The 27350-nt window shown below is 27.8% G+C and overlaps 2 long non-coding RNA genes across 2 annotated transcripts; both read left to right on the top strand.

Moving 5' to 3' along the window:
- The first annotated feature begins 635 nt into the window (after positions 1 to 635).
- LOC147801972 (uncharacterized) lies at positions 636 to 9477 on the top strand. Its single transcript, XR_015430559.1, has 4 exons — positions 636 to 712; positions 4497 to 4604; positions 7478 to 7653; positions 9406 to 9477. It is a non-coding gene; the product is annotated as an uncharacterized LOC147801972 (long non-coding RNA).
- Positions 9478 to 10508: 1031 nt separating this feature from the next.
- Positions 10509 to 21544, top strand: LOC147801971 (uncharacterized). Its single transcript, XR_015430367.1, has 7 exons — positions 10509 to 10658; positions 10745 to 10815; positions 13182 to 13333; positions 16199 to 16344; positions 17605 to 17782; positions 19127 to 19273; positions 21229 to 21544. It is a non-coding gene; the product is annotated as an uncharacterized LOC147801971 (long non-coding RNA).
- The last annotated feature ends 5806 nt before the right edge of the window (positions 21545 to 27350 follow it).

The raw sequence follows: 27350 nt of genomic DNA, 5'->3' as shown, positions 1-27350 counted from the left end.
TGTTTCTTATGGCGCAGTTTTTTTTCCACTGGAAGAAACTTGTCCCCCCCCCCCTGGTTGTAGGCCTAATGTTTGTAACTCTAGTTGAACCAAGGTATTGATTTCAATTTTTCTCTATTTATGTTTATCAATAGTAGAGCAATAAGTTAAAAATTATTACTGATGTTATTATTAAAATATGCGGTAAACGGAATTGCTTATTGTAAAATTTAAAACAATGATTAACGCTTTACCCATCAGAAATATCCATTTCGTTTTTTGCTCATCCCTATTTAATGAATGAATTAATATTTGAAAAAAAAAACTGTATTAACATCAACTGTCAAGTTTAAAATTAACGTATTTGAGTGGATAAATAAAATGTATTTTAATTAAAGATTGAAATTTTGAAGAAGATAATAATGAACTAATAAGTAGGAATCGAATAAAATCTTCTCCTAATATAATTGTTTTAAAAAAGGCTATAAAGTAAAAAAAGTTATATTTAAGAAAAATTGCAATTTGTGTTTTCAATTTTAGCAGAATTCTTACTTTTTAATTTATTTTCATAATCATGTATCATTTCCTCTTAATCATATTTTCTTAATCATATATGATCAATAATAGAAGTATTTATTGTTATTTAATAGGTTAATCTACCTGGTTATCCAAAATGCCGGGACATTCTTCTGAAGTTACTACAGTAGCTTGGGGATCGCATGATGTTACAAAAGTATGTTATTTTCTATGTGTATTAATATATGTCTTTCTTTCTCATGTTCCAGCAAATTACCTTTCTTTACGTTAAGGATGGTAACTGCTGAGTAAACCAGTATACTTTTTTCCAATTATCATTTTTTAAAGAGATGTAAGCAATGAGCAAATTTTATGTGCTTAACCCTTTCCACCCGATTTTTGCTGCATTGAAATTTAAGTATTAGAATCAGTTTATGTTAATGCTGACATATTAAAATAAGTGTACTGTGAGTCTAAAGTTTTCTCGGAAATCTCCTGCGACAATATATCTCAATTGTCTTGAATATTGTAAAAATACCTATATTGTATGGGAATGAAAAATGAAAATAATATAACTGCATAAAATTATTTATTCTTACCAGAAGTTAGAATAGTCTTACCAGATGTTGTAGAAATGAGAAGTTGCTGTTTTGAAATAATCAAAACAAAACCTAAAATTTTGTCTTATAATGTTTGTATCACTAATGGTATGTATTGTCCCAATGGTAATTACGATTGGCACAATATTTCCCACAAAACAAAATGTGTCAAAGTTTCTCCATCTGATACTAAATAGGTACAATTGTTGCAGTTTGTCTACGATTAGAACTTCCCCCGCCACAAAGTCTGAGGCTGTCTGCTGCTATGGAAGCAAGAATAGCACATTTCAGGAAGGGTAGCTTCTCTTCACTCAAGGGCTAACACAGTTGACCAAAAAAAAAAAGATTACCTTTCTCCCCCCCTCCCTCTTTCTATATCCCTTTCAAAATCTTTCCTAAACCAGGGGTCTGTCCAGGCCAAATTTAGTACCCTTTTAGCGGTACCTTCACAAATTCAAGTTTAGGAAAAACGGTAGTTTCACAAAATACTTGTTCTTAAAATTTTATTTTATTATCCCGTAAGAAATGATAAATCCATATTTTTGTTGATTGTTGATTTTTTAATATAATTTTTCATTTTTCACAAATTAAGTCTAAATTTTCACAAAATAGGTACCTCTCAGAAAAACCCAGACAGACCCCTGTAAGCAATGACCCCATACCCCTACATGAAATAGTTATACCTCGTTACCATGGTCACCCCCACGGGTCCAGATGAATTTGCCAGGGGATTTCTTACTTTAGACAAACTATACTTAATACGAGGAAACAATTTTTTCCCCCAAAATATGACAAAAATATAGTTTTATTCAAAATTCAAAAAAGTTGTTACCTCAAAACTCAGAAAATACACATATTAAAGCAAAATTGACTGACATGCTCGCAAACAGAAGTTCGCCATTATCAAAATTAGAGTGTTACCAAATTCCTTTAGTTATATTTTTATTCGCTAATGTCAAAAGAAACCTGAAAACATAAAAACCCATGCAAAATTGGGATCTGTTTATCCATTAGAGAATAAATTTTGATCTTTGAGACATTTATATTCCTTTTGGGTTGAAAAGTTTAAAAACTTGGTTGAAATTTTAGAGGTAAAATATTTCTTAAATATTCAGCATTGCTAATTTACAAGTCTTTACTGTAAACTTAGGTGATGGAGACATTGCAGACATTGACCAACTCAGTATTTGCAAGGACCAGTTTTACATTCTAATTTTTTCCTGTCAAAGAATCAGTTTTTCCCAATCAAAAAATTTTGTTGAGCAAACATTTCTGAACCTCATCATCAATGGCTGGATAGCCCTGGGTTTGCCTTGGCCTTCTCACGAAGTTTTTTGCAGGCTAACCTTTTTCTTGCTAGTGATTTCAAGTTTAAGTTTTTAAGACCAAAGTGTCTTCAAATAATAAAATGGAAAGGCCACTCTATAAGAATGGACGAAGACCGTGTCACAAAAAGAGTTTTCAATGCCAGACCAGTTGGCACACGAAAAAGAGGCAGGCTGAATTTGAGACGGATATATGGTCTTGAAAACTAAAAACTGGAAAACACTAGCAGGAAAAAGGTTAGCCTGGAAAAATACTTCGTGAGGAGACCAAGGCCCACCCTGGGCTGTAGAGCCATTGATGATGACTATCCTATAAAAGCTTTTACAAGTAATAGTAGTTGGTAGTCCTGTATATGTAGGTTCTTAAGAACCGAATTTTTAATTTTACGTTTTATTTTGTGTTTTTGCAAAGTAAAATATAATAAACTAACTAGTGCAATCAAAAGCATTTTTAATTTAAGAGATTGATAATGGAGTATAATTTTCCTTTTAAATAGTTTATGCTTCATAAAATTTTTTATTCCTTTTTATATGAACTTCCATCCTTAAAATTTAATATCATTCCTTAAAATGAGCTCATACAAACCAAATAGTGAATATTAAGTGTGATTTTACTTGTTTTATTTCCCTTTTTTTCAGAAAAATATTTATTTGACTTAAATAGTGCAATCAATATTTCTTGTTGGTACATTACATATCTCTTATTTATGATTTCATGTCAAATCTACTAGTAAAGATTTGCATTTTTGAATATTGATGTTAATCCTACTAATAAAATCAGTTTTGCATTTTTGGATATTGATGTTAGTCCTACTAATAATTCCTACTAATTAACTAGATATTTTAAATTTAAATAGACAAGATTAATAATGCTCTTTCTAAGTATTTTAATTGAATTTATTTCAAAATTTGCCAACACCTTGGGAAACTATGTGTTGATATAGGATCCAAAAGATTTACCAAGAAAAGTCACAAGAACTGCATACTTATGAAATGATTTGCTTTGTCTTTTGTTTATTATTCATTATATATTTACTTTTATTATATATTATTTTTATTATATATTTATTATTTTTTTATTATCAAAAATAAGGTTATTCAATTAGTACTTTATATTTTGTTTATTTCTATGCAAGAATCACTTTAATAAATTCCTGACTGCCTTAAGTTCTTTAGCAGGGTTGGCACTCCACATAGAGAATGGGGAACACCTGGAAATTACAGGGAATTAAAAAATTATATTAAATAACGGGGAAAATGCAGGGAACTTTTAATTTTTTCTGGTAAACTGGGAAAATACGGGGAATTTCTTCTTTTAAAAAAGGTTGACCTCTCAAAGTACAAATTATTGATTATTTAGAGATAATTCAGCTATACTATACTATTTCATTTGCTGTATTATTTTTTTTGTGTATGTTGAACTGTTCTGTGTTTCTCTCCAGCAATTAAAACTGGTATTAGTTATCCTAATGTAGCTCACACATTTTATGTTTCCTCTTAATATATTGTTTATACTATAGACAGGGAACCTTTTTTTTTCCAGTGGCATCCCTGCTTATGAAATTTCAGGGTGCATAGCATTTTTAAAAAGTTCTTAAAGGTGCTTGTTTTTGATTTGCGTTTTTTAAAATCCCTTAAAGGGGCCTTTCTCTTTATTTGGGATTTGTAAAACGAGCTTAATTTTCTATCTTTTATATCTAAAGCGATTTTTTCTTTTCAGTGTGGATTGTTGTTCCAAATTACAAACAATGCATGATATTCTCAATTTTCTCTGAAATATTTCTTAGAAACTGGTTATTTTTTTATGATTGTGCAAAGTTTTTGAAAATCTATTTGAATTTTATTGATTTTATGTTTATAAATTAAGAACTTGAACAAGAACTATTTTTTATCGCTGCGCAAATCCTAATTATGATTTTTTTTATTGGAAAGTGATTAACAATATTTTTTGAGTGCTTAAAAAGTACTTAAGGTGCTATTTTTTGTTGGAAAAATCTGGCTACGCACCCTGACTCTGTGTAATTGTCTTGATAATAACTCGAGTGCTAATTTACTTTTTTGTAATTTGTTTTTGCAGTTTGTCACTTGTGGAGATGACAACAGGGTCCTCATTTGGAGAACAATCAATCATGAAAATATTGAACAGTTAAATAAATCTCTTCTTAAGCATCTAAATACAAATTCGGTAAGTTACAACATGAATTCAATTGTAACTTTATTTCATATTATGATTTTTACAGTGCCGAGTTATCTACATTACATAGTTAGATAATATAGATGCACACACGCAAGCCATATATGTATGTATTAATATATTCACACACACATATATATATATATATCAGGGGTCTGTCTAGGATTTTTTTAAGCGGTACCTATTTTGTGAAAATTAAAAATTATGTTAAAAAATCAACACAAAAATATAGTGAAGTGAGAATATATTTTCAAAAATTGTCACTACAAATGAAAATAATTTATAATTGGTAAATTTCTATATATTTGTCCCCATATATTCAAAAACAATTTTGCTATTGTAAAATTTTGAGCTTAAAATTGTATCCAAAATTAAAAATCATTGTCCATAGTAAAATATCAACTTGAATTTAATAAAAACATGCATTTAACGCTACTAGCACTGAAAGTTATTTTCATTATGTGAACATTTTCAACTGGGTGATACAGAAAAAAGTTTCACAGAGAAAAAAATATTTCTTAAAAAAATACAGGTGGCTGACACTCCTTTTCTCCCATGGTGTTTCGGGATCCCGGCATGCTCTCAGACATGGGGTGGAAAAGCACTCTTCTTATAAACTGGATGGGCAGCGAATTCTTCTATTACGTCTTAATAATAATCCATGGAAGATGCTAAATGGTAGTTTAAAAGAAACTTGGGTCCGTTAACGGACCCTTCACAAAATTGTTTATCTTCACTATTGTTTTATTAATTGAATAAACCCTTCCGAGGGGCGAAAACAAGAAAATCATGTAAACGAATAAAGTTTTGTCTTCGGCAGACGCTTCTTCCTTTATTCGTCCGAAATGAATATTTTGCGTTCAGCAGTATAAGCTAAATACCAAATATTTGTATGTTGCATCTCTAATTTAAAAGCAGCAATTGCTGTTTATTTTTGAAAATTTAATTTTTTTTATTATAATTTTACAATGCTGAGCATAGTCTTGTATCTATTTACAATTTGAAAACTCCTTGAAAAAGTTTTTTGCAGTAACCAGGCCTTATTTGCACAAATTCATGACAGCAGGACCCTGGTTGAAAGAATGTGAGTTAACGCTTATTTTATAGTCACAAATTACGAGTAATTTTTTCACAATTTTACAAAAACCGGATCTTTCACAAAATGTCTGGACAGACCCCTGGTAGTAAATTTGCCCTGGACAGACCTTTGTTTATATATATATATATATATATATATATATATATATATATATATATATATATATATATATATATATATATATATATATATATATATATATATATATATATATATATATATATATATATATATATATATATATATATATATATATATATATATATATATATATATATATTTTGTCGAAAATAAATAGAAATATTAAATAGTTAACTGATTTAATAAAATTATTCTATTATCGAAAATATTGAGAACTTGCAGGCACTTTTAGATTGTGTGTGCAGATACTTTGTTTTTATCTTATTATGCTATGTAATATTTAAGGTTCAAAAGAAATTAAATTATATCACTATGAGATATTTTTCCTCCACAATTCAAATAGAAAAGGAAAACGAATAAAAGTTGTTTGTAATCAGCAATTACATGTAATTTCATTACTATTCTATTTATGTTTGATTACTATAATACAATCAATAGCTTTGAACCATTAATTGTGAATGACGTAGGGTAATAGAATAATTCACATTTCATCCATTTTTCTTCCTGCAATAGATTGAGTTAAAAGTTAACCTCCACAGGAAATTTGAATTGGGTCAGAAATTAAACTAATGGCACTTAGGTAAAAATATTAAGAGAATCTGTTGACACAATCAAAATAAATAAAAAAATATTTTGACTATCTGATAACAGTAAAAACTTGTTTTGTTTATAAGAGAAAGAATGTAGTTGCATCTATTGTTTCTTGTATTGCGAAGATTTCCTTCCGTACTTCTGCCAAGATGGCCACAAACTTCTATCCCAATGGTCACAAGCAATAGCACTCTATAAACCATAAAAATATATCAGAAGGGAACAAATTTGAAGGGCACAATCGTAATTTTCCCTGGATGGATGGTTATATATATTTTTCTTTTTTGTATGTACTTAATTTAAATACAATGTAGAGTAGTTATTTAATGTAGAGCTTGTCTTGGCACCTGGATAATTATAGTTGGTATGAATAGGTACTGTTGTGGAACAATGCTCCTTTGTATTTTTTCTTGTATGCAGATGTTTTTTTTTTCTTATGAAAAATTTCAGATGTGACTGTATTCAATCAATCTGTGTCCCTATTAAGGCTTTTATGAATTATTTGCAAACGTACTCTAATTTAGCATCATAGTTGATAGTTTTGTTTCTTGTTTCATTACGTGCAAACGCAATGCATCCATTTCTTATAAATATGGTATTGTTTAATTGGTTGAGTAAATTTAAACCTACTGATTTTTAAAACCTAAAACTACAGATTAGTTTATTAAAAAAAGAAACCTTATTTTTTTCCATTATGTTTAAAACTATATTTTTTTCTTTGCATTTTATTTTTAAACTCCTCAGTGCAGTAGGGTGAGTAAAATTTTAAGGATTAATTCTCTTCGTAAAGAAAAATTCACTTGGCAGGAAGTGAAACTGAACTTATGTAAAAATACTGTAAGAATATTTTGTTTCATTCTCTTTTACTCTTATAATACATAATAGATATAAAATATAATATTTATTCATTTTTAATTTTGACTTCTTGTAATAATAAGAGAGCTGTTATATATTTATGAAAGAAAGAAATTTTTTAAAATTTGTTGCTTGTATTCATATCTTTAGATCAGTTTTCTTTGTGAATATTTTCTAGGTTCAGTTCCACCATGACTATATCAAATCAACTTGTAGTCCCTATTGTATTATGGGGTAATGAGGCCCCAACACACTGTGTATCATTTAACTCATGATCAAAGAACTTTAGTTACTGGCTGTAATGATGGTCGTATTTGTGTTTGGAATGTATCAACATCAGATAAAGGTTTGCAGGTATGTATAATGTTACAATATTTCAGACTACAAGTTTGCATTTAATATTCCATATTTACATAAAAAATAGCATTCAATTTTAGAATTTTAGAATGACTGAGATTCTTAAGTGATTAAGACATCTTTCTAGCTGACAAATAAAACTCTTCTTGGATTTTTTAGAAAAATAGTATGATCCATTTACATGAGGCCATCAACTGTTGTATAAATCATGAAGTCATAGTGATTTAGAAAACTTTTTCAACTTGTCAAATTTTTGTCATTTAAGAAGGTAATGGCCTTTGTGTTTTGGGATGTTAAAGCAATCAAATCTGTCAAATTCATGAAGACAATATAAGACAATTATTACTTTTATAGTTTTCTAGTAGACCAGTTTATACGGAAGGGTTTGTGAAATGTCATGTTGTTTCAAATTGTGATGTTTAGATGATAATATTGTTGAAAATTAGTGATTGATGCATGAATTATATTTACAGTGTAATTAAACTTTTTTTTATATTTATTCGGTGTTAAAATTTTTTGCTTCGTGTTTCAATGCAAAAGTTATTAAAAAAAATTTTTTTAAGCATTTACTGATAAGATTTTAATACAAACTATTGTTACCAAAATGAAATTTTTATTTAGGAAGCTGTATCTTAATTTTAAAGGGATATTTAACAATTTAGCTTGCATGATTAACCCATCTATTTACTATTATTTCCCCCATAGTCAACCTTATATTACCATTGAATTTTAAGAAAATAAACATACTTTCTTTATAGTCTTTTCTCCAAATTATAATTTTTTTTAATACACTAAGAAAAAGTTACAGCTGCTCAGCTGTTCTCACGCTGGCAATGTAATGACGGACTTGAAAGCTGCGACCCACTGTGAGCCAACTACATGAGCCTATGGGTTATTGCTATAAGCTTGCTGTGTTTGCAATCAGGGTAAAATAAGAATTGCAAACACATAGCTTTTCTCAACGCAAGAAATGTTAGATGAAGATTAACTATATTAGCAACTGTCACCATATATAGTAGACAGATTTATTACTTGAGGTTTATGTTATTTGAAAAATAGTTGTTGTTAAATATTGTGGACCATTAGTTTTAGGTACATTTAGTTTCTAGTTGTTATTCCTATAAATAGTTTTAAATTGCTAGCGGCTAATAATATGCATTTTTTTCCGACACAGACTGGGCCTTTTGCATCCAAAAGGGTTAAAAAAAATCAATTTCTACACATGTCATATAATTACATATACTACTGTAAAAATTTATATATATCTTGTTAAAATTATTATATTTTGCTCTTGTAAAACTATCCTAAGTGTTTTATTATGGTCATTCATTGTATCGCATAGGAAACAAAATATGATATATTGTTAGTACCATACTAAAAATACGAACCTGTTTATTGCCAAAGTTCCTGGTTTTGGCGTGATGCCGAGGAAGGTTAAAGATTCTTATTGTAACTTTGATAGATATATATTTTTTTGCTCATTCATTGTACTATTGCAAATATTTTTCAAAATATCTTGATATTTTTTAATCAAACACGATTTAAATTGAATTTTTTAGTATTTTTGTTTCGACAATATAAGCTATATATGAATTTTAATTACAAAGATTATTAGAATTTATCTTCAACTCATGTTTTTAAATTTTAATTCAAGGATGAAAAAAAATTATTTATAATTCCATATATTTGATTTTGTAACATATATTTATACATTTTACTTAATTTAATATCTCTATTCTGACTATTTAGAGAGATGTCTTTATGGGATGTGACTGATGGTCGTTGTCTTGAGAGTTGCAGTATATTCACACAGCCATTCATGTATGAATTATTATTATTTTGAAATTTTTCTCATATTTTAAAATGTATTTTTAGTAAGATATTGTTTTCAAATCATGTCTGATATTAAATAAAACTAAAAGGTTGGGAAACTCTTCATTGGGAGAATAAGCTAATTTTAAAGGAATTTTTGATTGTGGGTCTATTTAAATTTGATGAATCCACAATATCTAAGTAGTATGCTATTATTAATAGTTTAATTATTTCTTTCTTTAAAGTTTAATCTTTAAGCTAAAGTTAATTTTTTTATGAAGCAGTATCTACAAAGACAATATCAATTTTGAAAAGAGTTTTTTTTCTTTTTTGGTAATCTATTGCTTACTGTCTGATATACATATAGTAAAGCGCATTAGCTTTCCATTTACATTGTTGGCATCAGTTAGGAAAATTAATATAGATCTGATGTTAGTGATAAAGAATGTTTCTAAACTACCTTCTCTCCCCCCCCCCCACTGAACAATTTTATGTGGAATTGGAGTTTTGCTCTACTAGGAAAGGTTAACCCCTTCTCTGTCGGCATCGCATGCCTTGCGACAAAGAGAAAATCATATAATTGAATTCTTTGTTACTTATACACCTCTTTAAATCTTGTGATTATTTTTGTATTTCCGAATATTGCTAAGAAATGGTGTCCCACTATGTATGAATGCCACTTTTCCCAGAATTTTCTAACTTTAACTAGTGGGACATTTAACTAATTTTTTAAATAAATGAGATAACATTTGATATAGATCTGCAGTTAATAAAAAAAAATTTTTTGTGTTAAAAAACGGCTGTAATACAAGTGAACTTCAAGTTTAATAAGGTTGCAATATTTGATTAAGATTACTGCATATGATTTAAGCATTCATAAAAAGGCGGCTAAAGTGGTTGACGATAAAAAAAACATTGGGTGCAGATGGGCTACAAATCAGTGATTTTTATAAAAGTTAATTTTATTCGAATTGATTTTAAAGTCCTTTATTATACTATGTTAACTAATTATAATTTTTGTGTTTCAGTCCTATCATGTGTCTAAATCGAATGATGTGCGGCTGTTTTGCAATGGTTATTATGCAGAGATTCTTGTAATGGATATTCTCACGTTAGATATTCTATTCACTTTATCCTCACGTGTTAACCCTGATTGGATGAGTGCAATACGCGTCCTGTGAAAAGTCATGGTAAGTATGCCACTTAAACTTAACAGAGAAGATAAAAGCTTAATTGTTGTCCAGTTTTAAAATTTAATTTCCTTTCCTTATTCTAGATGACATCGTTGTTGGTTTGTCTGCTTCAGGTTATATCAAAGTATGGACAATTGCTGGAAATGAAGCTAAAGTAATTATATCTTTTTTTTCATAAATAAAATAGTTCTCTGTGGCTAATTTATGTGGGTATTTTCTGATTTTAATTGTTTTGTTAAATAATCTTGCACAGTTTGTCAAATATGTTGAAGTATAGAAAAAAATTGCAAAATGCTGGATGCATTAAAAAAGTACTCAAATACTTTTTGTTAGCATGCTGAATAGTAAAGCTTTTTTTGGAAGTTGTGAAACTTTTTTAGCATTATAAATATATCTCTATCCAAAAAAGTCTTTTGAATTTTTTCTATTGCTTTGCAAGGACTATTTCCAAATATCATTTTTAAAATATGTTAATTTTCACTTCAAGACACCCGACTGGGTTTGATACTTTTTTTTGAAATAGTATTAATTAAAATTTTATTTTCATAAACAAGGGTCCTGAAGTTTTAAGTTTAAATTAAACTTTAAAAGTTCATAAAATATTTTCTCAAAATAATTTTCAAATTTAAGCTTAAAAACTACAAATTTTTCATGTCAGACATACAGCTCTAAAACAAATTGCAGTGCATAAATATCAAAATTAATTTTTTTCTCGATGAATAATATTGTTACTCATGTTTTGACTTAAAATTTTTAAAAAATTTCAACTATACAATGAAATGGAACTAAATATATTGTTTGATATTGACTTTCAATAGAAAAGTTCTGAACATTTTTACTTAAAAAATAATAAAAATAGTAAATTCTCACTTAGACCTAGCTTTTAGTTCAAAACATAGTTAACGTTATACACATCTGCATACAAAGTTTCAAAAAAATTCTAAAATAAACTTCTTTTGTATTGCATGTTTGTGAATTTAAATTTTCTCAAATGCGACTTTTTTTTCAGAAGATGCATTTAAAATACTAGAAACTTCTGACAAAAAAAAAAGAAGTATTTTTTCAAAAATTTATGTCCGAAATTATATTTGCCAGGAGCATATTATTTATTTTAATGAAAATTATTAAAATACTTAAAGCATAACAAACAACATTATAGTTTCACTTTAAGGAGTTTACTTCCTTTTCTGTTTTGTCTCTCGACATATGATAAAATAAATATAGCTTCATTTCTAAAAATCGGAGAAAGAGTTTTATTAAAGAGTTTTGGAAAGCTAATAAACAAAAGTTGAAATATTAATCATAATAAAATTTTTGTCGAAGCAGCTAATTTTTTCCCAGACAGATATCTTAAGTGTTAAAATAATAGTCAAATGTGTTAGTCAAATGTACTGATTTCTTATTTAATAATGTGAAGTAAAGTTTGGTTTAAGTGTGAGAAAACAACATGATGAGACTGAAATTCAGAAAAAGTTAGAATTCTAGCATAAAGAATAATATATCATTCTGGATTTTGTTCATGTGCAGACCAAGAAGAAATATAACATTTGCTTGCCCAATTTTTCGAGTATTTATTATTTTTTTTTGTAATTATATTAACCATACTAGAGTAAGCATACTAGTTTACTAAGTAGTTTACTAAAGTAAAGCTAAATTGTAAATTGTAATTTATGCCCTTATTGATTTAAAATTAACTTTTGTTGTTGCCTGGTATTTCTTTTTCTTTACAACTTATATAATAATATAAATAAATGTTTTATTAGTAATATAAATAAATATTAATATTTTGTTACATGTTTAATTTGCAGACTTTTAATTTAAAGCACTTGTAGTTACTCTAAAAAAATAATTGGAATGAGAAAAATTAATCTTCATGGTTTATTGAACTTAAATTTAGGTAATTATTATTTCATGTAGAAGTCTAAATTTTAAATCAATTAAATAACTTTGAGTAAACAGCATTGTTGAAACATAGTACAATAATATTATAATGTTGCTCATGATTAATTTGTACCTTTGATCAATCTCTTATTGAAAATTGGGGTTGGACTTACAATTGTGACTTACCTTAACTGGCTTGTTGTCAACTATAGATTTTTTGCTGTTATTAATAGATTAGTTGGAGTACATCAAATATAAATTAGGTGAACGTATAAAAATATTTAATTTATTTAATATTTTATTTAATTTATATCTTATTTAATTTATATTTTGTTTAATTTATATTGGGAACTTTATATTGCTACTTATATTTTGTTAATAGCTACTTATATTTTTATTCACCTTTTAGGGCGAGGTTAGCAATAATTTTTTTAACTTATTAATTTTATGTTTAATTTTAATACACAAACAATACTAAATATGTCCAAGTTATAAGGATGAGGTATTATTCGAAATTTAAGAATTATACTAATTAATAATTTGTAGTGCTTTAATTTATTTTGCAATTTATATAAAATATTGTTTGAATTTTTGTCTAAATTTAAGTGTTTTTTTTAAAAACATATTCTATTTTAATAGAATGAACCTGTTTATGAAGATGAGTCAAAACCAATTCGATGCCTGAATGCCCTGAAATCGACCTGTTGTGCTTTTAATCAAAGGACACTTCTTATTGAGTATAGTAAAGTGCGACGAGCTCACTTCTTATTGTTTGAACCAAATATTGGCAGGTAAATATAACTATAATCAGCTCTGTTGTGTTGTTTCTAATGCCACTTGCTAATCCAGCAAGCCTGCTTATTAGAACCAAGTATATTTATAGCATATTGTGCATTACTTGTTTTTCAGCTGAGCTATCTGTGGCCAAAAATACGACATCAGTCACTCACACGTCACAACCCAATTATAAATAATCAGCTCTAACACATATAATGTTACTAATTTAAAATTTTTTCATACCTTAAATAATAATTTATTTTGTTGTTGAATGCCATAAAATATTTGCTTCCAGTTCATCAATGTATGTAAAAGAGATGAAGTGAAATTCAAAAGCAATTTGTCAAATGTTTTGTCACAGTGAGAAAAATAATATATGCATACATTACATGTATACATTATATGTATATATCTGCGAATAATGAAATAGTGTGATATGCAAAGTCTTTAAATGATTCTAATAAGATCAGGATACAAAGGTTATCTGGAAATCAAGTCACCCACAGCACATTAAAAGAGACAAATTTTATTACCTGAAAAGATATATTGCAAAATATATACCAATATTTCAGTTACTTCTCAACTTAAATATCACTAGAATTGTAACATTTAATAGGAATGGTAGGTAACTTTTTGTAGTCCAGTGTGATCGAAGTGTGCTAGCTGGAAATGGAGTCAGCGCATGACAGATTTTTTCTGGAATTCATTATATGTGAGTGAGTGATTTCATAGAGCTAGAGCAGGACAATACCAGCAGTAAGCATACCATGCTTCTGATTCTGAATTGCTTCTCATAAGTTTTCAAGGGTTACTCTATAACTTTCAGCATTCACCACAGCACCCTCAACAAGAAGTCAACAAACAGAATGCCTTTCCTGTCCTAGGTGACCTTAATTTTAGTGTGGATACTGTTTACCTGAATTTCATTTGGCATAGAGGTCTTTTATGTTACCAATACATCAAGTATTTGCTTGATTTCAGGCATGGCACTTCAGTTCTAGTTCCAGTCTACAGATTTTCTATGATACTGGAATACAAAAACATATCGTACAGTATGACCAGTGTTCCTTTGTTAGAAGTAGCTCAAATATTGCTGTATAGATCTTTCCAAGTAATTATTATGACCACATATTCTGGTGTGTAAGTCGATCTGTTATTTTTTATTAGGAAATAGCTAATATTTGGTATGCTGGGCGTATAAGTGGACCAGTCAAAAAACCAAAAATAAAAATTTTTAAAATTAAAGAAGGAAAAAACATACAAAACTTAATAAGACTGCAAAATTTTGCAAATTAAAAATATTTCACATTGATGTTTCTGGATATGATACAATTGTCCTCAAATAAATGCTATGAGGCATCATTAACCCCAGATAACTGAACTTAAATCAGTGTTAATCTGTAACCAATCATTCGACTAATAAACTACGAATTAAAAAGGCATACTTTATTTATTTCAAGCTAATTAGCAAAACGTAAGAAAAAGTATTATATTATTTCAATTAAAAATTAAAATATTATTAAAATTATCATTTGTACTCATGGGAAATGTTAAAAGTGTGCTATTCTCTAATAGCCTTCTTTCAGTATTTGCTTACATATTTTGCCATTATGCATTTCTTAGATAGAAAGAAAATTCTGTGTTTGTTTGCAGCACTTTTAGTTGTGTAATCTGTGGGCTTTTCAGTATTCAAAATATCTTTAATGTTGATTTTGATGGACTAAACATTTGATTGTTAGACCATGATTATTGTAAATTTCAAAACGTAGCAAATGTACAGCTCTTTTTATCACTTTTGGCTTACTAATTTTACTAATTATGAAGGTACTGTGAGTAAACTAAGGTAATCACAATATCAACAGGAATTCTCAAAATTGGCATGAGTTGATAGTCTATTAGACAAATGTTTAGTTATATAAGGTTAAGTAAACCTTTCAAGGGTATTATTCGATCAACTTGAAATAAATGATTAATGTAAAGAAAATAAACCCTTTCAGAAACAGGAAATATTCGTACTGTTCCTATAGACATGATGTGTCAAATTTTCTATGTGTTGAGCAAAATGGAAATTCAAATGTTATTGTAAAATTTTTTAAACGGTGCATAAATTCTAATTATTTGGATGGACGTAGCAGATGAAGTAGAATCCATCACTGAGAGAGATCCGTATAATGATACTGTTAACATTACTGAATCCGACTCGTGATGTTCTGAAATATTTAAATTTGTAGCTTTATGATATGTTTTAAGAATTTTCATTGTGTTAAATATTTTGAAATATTTTTTATTAAAATAATCTTTCTTATTCTTAATTTTTTCTGAACGTAATTTAAAGTATTGTTTCTAATAAAACCTTAATATTTTAAGAAAATATCATGAAAAAAAATACAAAACTTATTTATTATAACATATTAATAGTTTTTGAAAGGGTTGAATTGATACAGAGTTATTCATATCCATCTCATTGTTTATAATGATGCATCACTATTTCACGATCAACAAATGTCCAACTTTATTACTGGTGTATTAGTCAACTCCTAGATTTTTGTAAACTTTTTGGGTTTAAATAGCCTGCTTATACACTAGGATATACAGTATTGTTATAATTTTTTATATGCCTTGAGAAATTTACTCTCTGGATGACTATCATACATTTAGGTAGTATTTATTTAAACATTATGTTAGAGAGCAATCATCAGATTTGTTTCTTTTCTATTGATGTAATTATTTAAAGCCACTGAATCATATGTCAATTATATTTTTGGCTGTGAATAATTAATGGCAATACATTTTGATAAAATGTAATAGTTATTTATTGCCAAATGTTTTTGTTGTGTAGATTTAAAATATTAAATCACAAATAATATTTGTTTTCCAAGGTTTATGATGCTGGGGATCTTTCGCTGTTGTGCTCTGCAGATAATCCTCGAGATGAACGTTGGATGGGTGGTGATTTCTTAGCTACTGACAGAGTTTTAATTTTTAGTGATGGTGGAAAAGGATATATATATAGATTACCTTCTAAGTAAATCATTTAATATATTTTTTTAAATTTGCTTTTTGCTTGTTTTATTGTTCTAAACAATATTTATTTATTAGCATGCTGCAAGGAAAGAGTATTAGTGTATTTTTTGTCTCAATTTCAATTTCTCAATTTTGTTCTGCTGTATTTTTTGGTTTCATTAGATAAGTATTTAAAGTAGATGTTTTTCTTACTGTGAGTGTTTGTTCTTTTATATACTCATAATATATAAAATTGTAAAGAAATCGACCATCAGACATGGCTCAAATTTGGTTTGTTTTTTTTTCATTTAAGGCCCAATTAAGCTTAATTTTCACAGTTAACTTTCACAGTTTAATTTCTACATTCTTGTTGCAGAACTATAAAAGTTTTTTTAAAGACTTAACAAATTTAAAATCCTGAGTAGTAATTACATGTTAGTAAGGATGTTATATTTCAGGTTTTTTCAGTAAAATATGCTGAAAAATGTAAAATTTTTAAAACAGAGTTTTAAGTGATGAATCATAATTAAAAAGTGCAGTTAACAAATGTTTGCATCTTCTCAATAAGTTATACTATCGCACAATTACTTTGATGTAACTAAAACTTTTTAAATTGTGCATTTATTTTGAATTAATTTTGCATTAATTTTATTTTGATGACAATAAAAATCCTTAAAATTCCCTATTATGTAAAATATTTAGTATGTCTTAAAACATTTAAAATTTCAATTTTTGAAATAAACTGGATTTTTTCTTTGTCAGTTAATATTTTTATTGCACTATATTTTGATACGTCATAATAATTACAACTTAATATTTTCTCTTTCTCCTTCAACATTTTTAACTTCTCAGGTTTCATTGTTTACTTAATTTAACAAATTTTGTTATTCAAATTTACAAAATACATAATAAAAATATTTATTGTTAGTTCATTAAATATCAAAATGAATTGAATGTTCAATGGATAAGATTAGAATATATTCTTAATAAATGATTAATTCAGCTGCAACATTTATTTATGATGTCTTTTTATGCAATATTTATTTATAAAGTTAAATGTATTGCTATATAATGTCTACATGTGATTAATGTAATGTAAGTTAAAACAAGTATTTTAAAAATTTAATATTTTTTTCACAATAAACAATAATAAATTGATATAGAAGTTTAATAGACATACATATAAATGCATTGTTCTTATATACCTATACGATTTCAAAAATTTAGAGCAGGTCAAAAGTTTGATAATTAATTTTTAAATAAATATCTCCCTTTGTTTTAGATATAAAGGAGCACCTGGGTTTCATGGAAAAGTCTGTAAACTCAAAAGAGCCAAGATTCATTCTTAGAGTTGTAAGAGCTCTTGTGTCTATTAGGAAGCGCTTAACACCAAAGCGTAAAGTAGTTTTTATGCTCATTCTTCTCAACAAAAAGATGTACTGCTTGGTTTCATGAATGAGGTAAGTTTTTAATTTCATTGATACTGAATTTCTTTATGTTTTAAGTTTAGTTTACAATTTTATTAGAAACCAGTTAATATTTTCTTTACTTGGTCGCTTCGTTATTACATTTTTATAAAAACAAAATATTTTAAAAAAGCAAGTATATTTTCTAATATTTTATTATTCTTAGTATCACATTTACTGTATTAAATTTTTCAAATATTTGTGCAATCTTGTTTTTATTATTATTGGAAATACACTTTATTATGGGCAAAAATAAGTTTTGCCATTGTAATAGTACAAAATTAATAATATCGATTTTTATATTTGTGAATTTTAATAAAAAAAAAACTGTAAACAACTACATACTAAAATTTGCAAATATCTGACTAATTTTGTTTGCTTTCTGAACTGTGTTGCATAACTTAATTGTAAAAAAATTTTTGGCATCTCTGCATTTATAATTAAATATACTAAAATATACCAAAATAAGATTTAATTCATCTATTTTTTTCTTTGCTAAAGAAAATTTTTTGATATATTATGTTTTAATACTGATAAATTATGTTTTTGCACTGCATTATATAAGGATAAATAATGCAATATTAAAAACAATAATAAACTTTTTTAATAAAGCAAAAACTTGTCCTCCTTTTGCCTGTTCAAAAATTAACCTTTTATTTTCCCCAATATTTTTTTAAAATTGTGACATAATTTGAATAAAAGGGTTTTGGGCAGTTAAAGACAAACTGGTTTTGGACCTGTTCTGTCCTAAGCCTTCTGTCCTAAGCCTTGCCAACTCTGATGAGTTTATTAAGATTTATTTTTAGTTTACTTAATTTTTTAGAAATATTTTATTCATTCAGTATAATCCATATTAATCTTGTAAGTGTTTTTGTTAAATTACATTTATAAATAGTTTTTATTTAAATATAAAAAATTCCGATAACTTTACTTATCCTCTACAACCAATAAGTTTTACTAATTGTAATTTTGAATCATTCTTTCACATAATTGAATAAAGTAATTGTTTTATAAAGTAGAAGGAACAAGTCAAATGTATTTAAAATTGTGTGTAACATGTTCTTATGGTGACATACATAATTAATTTAGGGGTGACTTATAAAATATAGTTTTTTTTTCTTTCCAAAAACTACTTATTTAGAAAATATTTTTGTTTTTTGTTAATTTTATGTATATGAAGAACTTTCAACAATTGGAAGAAATTTTTTTTAATAGATAATAGCCCTTGACTAAGGGCTATTGTGTTATCAATATAGTTGATGATAATAAATGATATTCATAAATGTTTAATTCCATGTTTTTTTTTCTACCTGAATTTAAAGATTTTTTTACTTTTAGCCTATGGATATGGATACAAATGGTAACAAAGCACCAACCAGAATAAAGAATGCTAAATCCAGTCAACAGCCATTATTGCCTGAACAAGATATTTATATACATCTCCTTGTTCTACTTCATTTCATTGATGCAGACCAAATTTAGTCTGTAAGTATAAATAATCTTATTGTTAATTTATTTGTTTATTTTGTTTTTATTATTTCATTTGTTTTGATTTCCTGTTAATTTAACAGGGTGGCCACCCACCTAGAATTATTACTGAATTTTTTATACTTGAAAAAAAACCTGAAAAAAAAATCAAGGAATTTTAAATAAAAGCTGGAATTTTTTTCTTTATTTAAATTATTTTACCATCTGTTATATCCACTTTATTTAAACTGAAAGTGATCTTGAAATATCTTCAACTTAGCAATACTTTGCTTGCATTAAATTTTGGTAGTGGTAAGCAACTAAATTTTTATTTTTTGAAATACGATCAGCTTCATTTAGAACAGGGATGGGCAAACTACGCCCCCGCGGACGAACTGTGGCCCTCTAGAAGATTTTATTCGGCCCGCGGATGGAATTTTTATTTGCCGATCAGTGGCAAATATAAACAATATACATCCATTTTCTTGTCGACAATGTTTAAAATTATTTCTGTTTTTCCTTTTTTAACAAAGTACTGATGAAGTTTTTGCTTTCTCTATTTTTGTTCTACAAAACATAAATTGATGGAAGTAGTTAGCTCAGACAGCTTCAATTGGTAAAATATTGAAAGCAGAAGTTCTTTATAGAATAGCCGTAGATTGACTCCAACTAGCGCTTGTCTCTCTCGAGGAGCTGACTTATGGAATCTAATATAGGTAAATTGCACTTCACATTTGGCAGACTGCTCATTTTCCGCTCCAAAGAGCAGACAATCTAACAATCATCTGAAGCAGTCGTTTCTAAATACTATTCCAAAGTTTTACAAATCATTACCAAAAGCTAGTTTCCGAAATTTAATATTTCATGCTCAGAAAATCAGTGCATGTTTGCTTAATCTTATATATGTGAGCAAGAGTTTTCAACTATGAACCTTAGAAAAAATCATTTCAGAAGTAAACTAACAGCAAAGCATTTAGCTTTGTTCCTTAAAATAAGCACATCTCACTTCCAACCTTATTGTAAGGAACTTTTAAAAATGAAATTGCAATTTCCTTCATCTTACTAAATATTTAAATTAAAACTTGCATATCACCCTTTTTTTCTTAAATTTTGAAGTTTTTACTTGGCCCACCAAAAATTTTTTTTCCTTGATTTTTGGCCCCTCGACCAAAAAAGTTTGCCCATCCCTGATTTAGAACATTTTAAAGCAATCATTTTACTTTGAGCTTGAAAAATATATGTATTTAGAAAAAAAAATTTTTTTTTAAAAAATAATAAACCTACTTGCATAGCAAACTACAACAATAACACACATTCAATTATTAGGTAAATGAGATAAAATTTTTTAGTAATTATTGGGCCTGTAATTTTCAAATGAAACTGCAGAGGGATTATTAAAAAGAAGTGTATTAAAAAGAGATAAAAAATAGTTCCTGGATGCATATAAAAATTTTTTCATTAATTTAGCACAACCGGGGACATGTGCTCTTTCTTGTTCACTGCTAGCTACGCCGCTAAATACAAGTAAAAGGTATATTAGTTAATATCTTCTACTTTTAAACATCAAATACAATGGATTGTATGGCTCAGGGGGTTCGATGACTGGTCAATACGAATTCCGCATCCGGCTTGAACCGACCACTGTGCTGACGTGAAATATCCTCAGTGGTAGACGGATCATGAGTTAGAGTTCCCTTGCCGTCAGGTTAACCGTGGGAGGTTCTCGTGGTCTTCTTTTCCATGTAGCACAAATACGGGTTAGTTCCACTGGAAATTAGATGATTATTAAAAGCATCTTTAGGGAATAAATGCCTCTGCTCATTTTTTCACTTAGATTAAAACTGGCAATGACAGATTTCTGGTTGTATCTGTATTGTGCTTGTTTTGCTAGAAAGTTTTAAAAATTCTTTATTTCTATCTTTAAGTGTTAAAAAAAGTATATAGGGTTTTAAAACTCGTTTTATCTATTCTAGGCCATCTGCGATGGTGTGATTGAAGCTACCATAAATCATGCCCAAGGATATATGCCATCTAAACAAACTGTGGATGTTTACAGTACTGGTGAACCTTAATCTGCCTTTCATAAAAGGATAAGTTTCAGCCTGGATATTTGCAATAAATCTGTCAAGGTATTCTTATTTTATTTATGATTCTTATTCCCTTAATTGTTTTTTTTTTCTATAATAAAATGATGCTGTATCAATGTATATAAATCTACTGTAAACAATAACAATTGTAACAATTTTTGTAATTTTTATTCCTTTGTTTTTTCTATAATAAAATAATTGAACCTGGAAAATGTATTTATGTGTAAAAGTGATAAATTTATTTTTCTTGATGAAGTTTGACAAAATTAAAATCAATTTCAAAAGGGCTAGAAAAAAAATATGCAAACTAAACGTTTTTGCAAGTTCCTTATACTAACTGTTTTTTAATTTAAAAAAAACTTTTTAGTTATCTTTTACACAAAGATTTTTAATTTTTGATAAGTCCTTAAAATTTTGGACTTCTTGGATACTCCTTGGATTTCTTCTTCTGATCTCTGTATAAACCCTGCATACAAAAAATAAATTTTAATTAATATTAATTATTTTATTAACTATTAGTTGAAAAATTTAGAATTATAAGGTATAAAATTTTTTACATCATTTTAAAGTATGTAATTTTGCATCACAAAATACAAAATTGGAGCAAAACCGGTTGAATAGTTTCTGAGAAATCTAATTTTAAAAAACCTGTATATTTAAAATTTGATTTTTCACGAACTATTCACCCAATTTCGCTAAAATATTTTGTATTTTGACATGATGTAAAATACTTTAAAATGATCTAAAAAATTTTATATCTTACAATTCAAAATTTTTTAATTTATTATTTGGTAAAATAATAAATGGATAGTATTTATTTTTTGCAAAAATTATTCAAACAACTAAAAAAGTTTTTGATGTGACGAAGTACGTAAAAAGTAAAATTAACTAAATACCAAAAACTGAAACTAAACTGAATACCGCTCTTCAGCCAAACAATGGGAACCATATTTCCCAGATTGCAGCTACCCCTTATATTTTGGGGGTCAGAAATCTGAATTCATTCTAAAAAAGATATGTTTAATCTGAGAAAGTACGTTTTTGTGTCTGATTTCCTAACTTTAAATATTGTCTGCACTTATTAATTAGCATATTTGAGGTCACCCCCTCCAGCCATTACGATTGAGTCCTAGAATCTGACACACCACAGTAAATGTGTGCGAACTAGTTATATCTTTTAGTTTGTATGGACTGATAGATAAATCTTCTATCTAACCATGCATTGTAGGAAGATAACTTTGAATTGTAGATTTATAATGAAGGAATGTTAAAACATCTCCATGCCAGAATAGTGCTTATCCACAAATGTTGGAATAAACCAATTTGTTCAGAGATGAAGTACGATCTTGCTATAAGTTGAGTTTTATAGTTAAAGGGTTAAAAATTCTGAAAAGAAACCAATCGCTCTTGATGAGTGCTCATGCATGGCTAATATAATCATAACTGCAAACTCTTCAAGATTTTCAGTAGACTAGTGGATTTTGGCAGTTTCTCCTGGTCTACTGGTTTAAATAAAATTGTTAAAATCCTGGTTATTGTACATTTTAGAAAATTCCCTAAAATTGAGTAAATTTCTTAAAAAAAAATCCCTACTGAAAGAGAATTTTTGAACTGATTATTGATTGCTTGATTAAATATTTAAATAAGTATTACTAATACATAATGACAAGAATCTCATTTATAAAAAGCAGTTCAAAACTTTTTTTTTTAAAGTTTTCTGTATATTTTTTTTTTCAGAATTCTTTTTAAATTAAAAAAAATCTTTTAACTATCTTTTATGCATTAAATGCCTATTAATATTCAAAACTAGGAGTAAACTTAATACATAACATTTCAAGTATGTTTAATCTCAATCATAAGTGGAAAATATTTCAGTTTTTCTATTTTGATGACTATAAAAATCTCTAAAACTCCCTATGTGTATTTAGTTCATTATGCAACAATTATCATGAAATTCATGTTTCGTAAAATCTACCGGAGTTTTTCCTATCCATGATGATTCTCTCATAGATCTCAATATAGCTGACAATATAGCTCAATATAGCTGACTCAAGAGAACAGTAGCTGTTGTGTTTTCTCCTAATATATTGTGTACAATCTGCATAGCAAAAACACAAGGAATTTTTTTCTCCACATTTGAGTAATTTTTTATCATAAAGTATCAAAATTTTATATTATTAGGTATATTTATAATGAACATAAACGTGATAAAATGTTAAATATTTTAACATTATGAAGCTATAACTGCTCCTATTATGAATGTCACATGTCATGCTAAATTTTTATTTCAGCTTTTGATGTTTTACTTTGTGAATTTTTTGTGTTAATAAACAGCCACTCATTTACAAAGTTAATATATGTTCTGTTTTTCCAGAAAAATTTACGGAGAATATCTGGCTGTTATGGATCTTTATTGTGTGAATACAAACTAGGATGTACTACCAACCCTAGTCGGAATCCTCATGCCAATTTCTGGCATCAAGAAAGAACTGCTTGTCCAAATAAAAACATGCCAGGTTTGTATTCTTTATCTTAATATTCTACAAGCTGCATCTCGACATATATTTATGATTAAGCTTTTTTAATAACACATATATTTTAATTATGAAAAACTCCTGTACAAACTAAACCTGAAATGATAAATAAGTTGGCTAAAGCGAGCAATTTCTGAAATTTATCATATTAACTAGTTATTATTAAAAATTCATTATTGATAATTGTTGTCTGTTTATTACCAAAATTCATTCGCAATCATTAATAATGAAAAAAGTTTCTTTGAACTGACAATTTGATTTTAGCATTTATATCTTAATTGCAGAATTTTAAATATTTCATTGTGGAAAACTTACCTACTAAAGAAATTAAAAAAATTAAAAAAAAGAAACATGTGAACAATTTTAAGCACCTATTTTTTAAACCATAATAGGATTATTTCCTTATAAAAATTCATTTTAATGTATTTGCAATAAAATGTAGTTTTGAAGATTGTATTTCAGAGCTAGGAAAAAATAGTATGTGCCTAACTATCAGGTTTATTGAAAAAAATAGTCCATATTAAATAACTATTCTTTACAGACGATGTATATGTAAGAGAGACTACATTAAATTTCCACTTCCTTTATTTGTATTCTAAAAAATCTAAATGAATTATGAGATATTTTAAATGACATTTCAAGACTGTTGCAAGTACCAATGCAAGAATACTAATTGAAATGTATTAACAAAGCAATAAGCTTATAATATATTATATTTAAAAAATAATAATTAATTCAAAAACTTGTAAGGATTGCATGTGTCATTATTTTTGAAAGTGGTATAAGTCTTAAGGTTTTTAAAGGTTAATGTTTGAATGAATTTAAAAATATTGGAAAGATTAATAAACTTGGGTGATTTTTAAACACTATAATTTGATGAAACGTCAGATATACCAAGGATAATCTCAAAAATCTAAATAAACTACTTTTTAGCTTGAAATAGATTCGAAAATTATGGTTCATATATTAAAATGTATTGTAAATTTTTAAATCTGCGACTTTTCTTTTTAAAAATCATTAAAAAAATATTTGATTACTATTAAGTTTTTTACAACTGATTACTATTAAGAGATTAATATTAGACTTGATGTAATGGAAACCTTGTTATGTAGCACTCTATGACTCGTAATCATGCTTGTAATCATCATGATCGTAATGATCATAAAAACTTACGAAAATGTATTAGTTTTTATGAGGGTTTCCTGTAACCTTTTTTTTTAAAAACTGGAATGGTAGTTTTTAAAAACTAAAAATAGTAATATATAGGTAAATTAAAATAGTAATAAATTTTTATAGTAAAACATTAAAATGCAAATCTATACAAATAATTGAAAAGTTTAAAAGTGGTCACTGCTTGAGAATTGTAAATAAGTGTTCTCTTGTTTCAAATTTTTTTGTTGTCATTTTACGGTCCTGTGGATTTAGTCTAGCTTGAATAATAAACAGTTATGCATTGAGGAAAAAATTGTAGTTTTGATCTCTCGTCTTCTCAAGAAATGTTTAAATAAACATAATGAAAAGTCACGTACTATTATTTGAAAAGATCGTTTATAATCTTTTAATTAGTTTAAAATGTATTTTTCGAACTTTTTTTTATTATAACTAAAAATATTTTTTTCTTTCAGGGTTTTCCATTATTTGGGATGCAGCATGAACAAGTTTGTTACTTTTTGTCCATTTCTTTTGTTATTTGATACCAATTATGTGTTTTTGAATTTTTAAAAAATGAAATTCTAGCAGGTAGTCAATTTAATTATGAAACAATTTTGTTTATGAAAACATCGGGTAGATGTCTAGTCATTAAGATAAATTTAGAACTGGCCGCACGCAACAAAAAGATTTTACGTACAAAAGGGAAACCAGTGCCAATGTACACAAACACATTTAATAAGTAAGACACAGATACAAAGAAATATGGACAATGAAATTAACAGACAAAACACTTCACTCTCTAAAACCATCTGCCCGTTCAAGGCTAACGCATAACTCTGAGTGAAAAATAAATCCACTCTCCCCACAAACCCTTTTGAGATGCTGGACAGCAACTCAAAATATTTATCAAGTCTATTTGGCACTTTTATAGATCAGCAAATATCATCAAAATTATTTCATCATCAAAATATAAATATAGATCATCAAAATTATTTCTATCCAATAAAAACAAGTGTTAAGGGGGTCAAGTCCTCCATATCTTCTGATGAATATGTTAGAGGACGTGAATTCACAATTGTCTCTCATTCAAATAAAATTTTTATCAATTCTTCATACATAAGTTTGGCTTTCCCTAGTGTTTTTTTTTAAGAAGATCCTTCACAACTCGAACTAGCTTCTCCCACCAGGCAGCGGTTAGAGGGATGAATTTCCAAGAAATTCTATATCTGTATCCTTAAATACTTTCTTCCAATCAATTTCACTTAACAAATTAAATGCCCCTCTGAAGTTAGTCCCATTATCTGAATTGTGGGTTTTCCCCTCAGTGCTATAAAACGTCTTAAAGATAACAAAAAAAACATTCTGTTGTCAAGGAATTAACCCTCTCAAGATGAATGAGCTCTGAAAAGAGAGCAAGTAAAAAGCACACTATATCAACTCGCTTTATGAGAAGTGGTCCTGCCACATCAATTCCCACAACTTCTAAAATTTCTGAACAACCTATTCTATCGCGAGGTAAGGCTACAGGCTCAGCACTGAATTGTTTAACCTTAAAACGTTAATATTTTTTTTCAATGCCCACCCGTGTTAACATCCATCAATTCAGGTATTTACAGGGCAATTTTATTGGCCTCTCTTTCAGGGGCACCATATTAGGTGGGCCAACATTGCTCCCACAGTGAGGACAGATAGTACAAAGAAGGAAAGAGGATTCATGCCTTGCCCGGAATTCGCACCCAGAACCTTTCTGATGCAAGGACAGTTCCCTGCCCCTTACACAAGCCGGTCGGCTTAAAACGTTAATATTTACCACAATGGTTTTAAATACTTCTCACTGATTTTCGCCCTCTTTAAATCCAAAACTTTTCTCGAAATATACAGAGCAGTGTTTGGCTTCCTGCGTGATGGTTTTTCCAGTGAAAATGTTCAACGAGTTTTTGAGTAAATATACACTTATCAGGAATAAGAACAGGATATAAGAAAAATGGTTTATCAATTCGTTCTGTGATTCTAGTCCTGACACGAAAAAATAACCTTCCTCATGTTTAAAGGCACATAAACAGGGAATTGATTTAACATCTTCGAAAAATTGGGATTGCACTAATCGAATTAAAAGAACCTCAGCATTCTCTATCTCAGTAATAGACAATTCGTCTGTTTGTCTTTCATTAACCAGTTTTCTGCTTCTGTTAATAAATCTTAGTACCCATGCAGATAATCGGATAATTTTATGAAAATTCGAAAATTTAACAGCGTACCGAGGTATTGCTTGTTCTGACAAAGTTATGGTACATAAAGTAGCCTTTCTTTTCTCATTTTCAT

Source organism: Parasteatoda tepidariorum, chromosome 11 (genome assembly GCF_982258835.1).
Source record: "Parasteatoda tepidariorum strain Cologne lab strain chromosome 11, Ptep-v5.0, whole genome shotgun sequence".
Lineage (NCBI taxonomy): Eukaryota > Metazoa > Arthropoda > Arachnida > Araneae > Theridiidae > Parasteatoda > Parasteatoda tepidariorum.
This window is presented reverse-complemented; position numbering and strand designations above follow the sequence as displayed.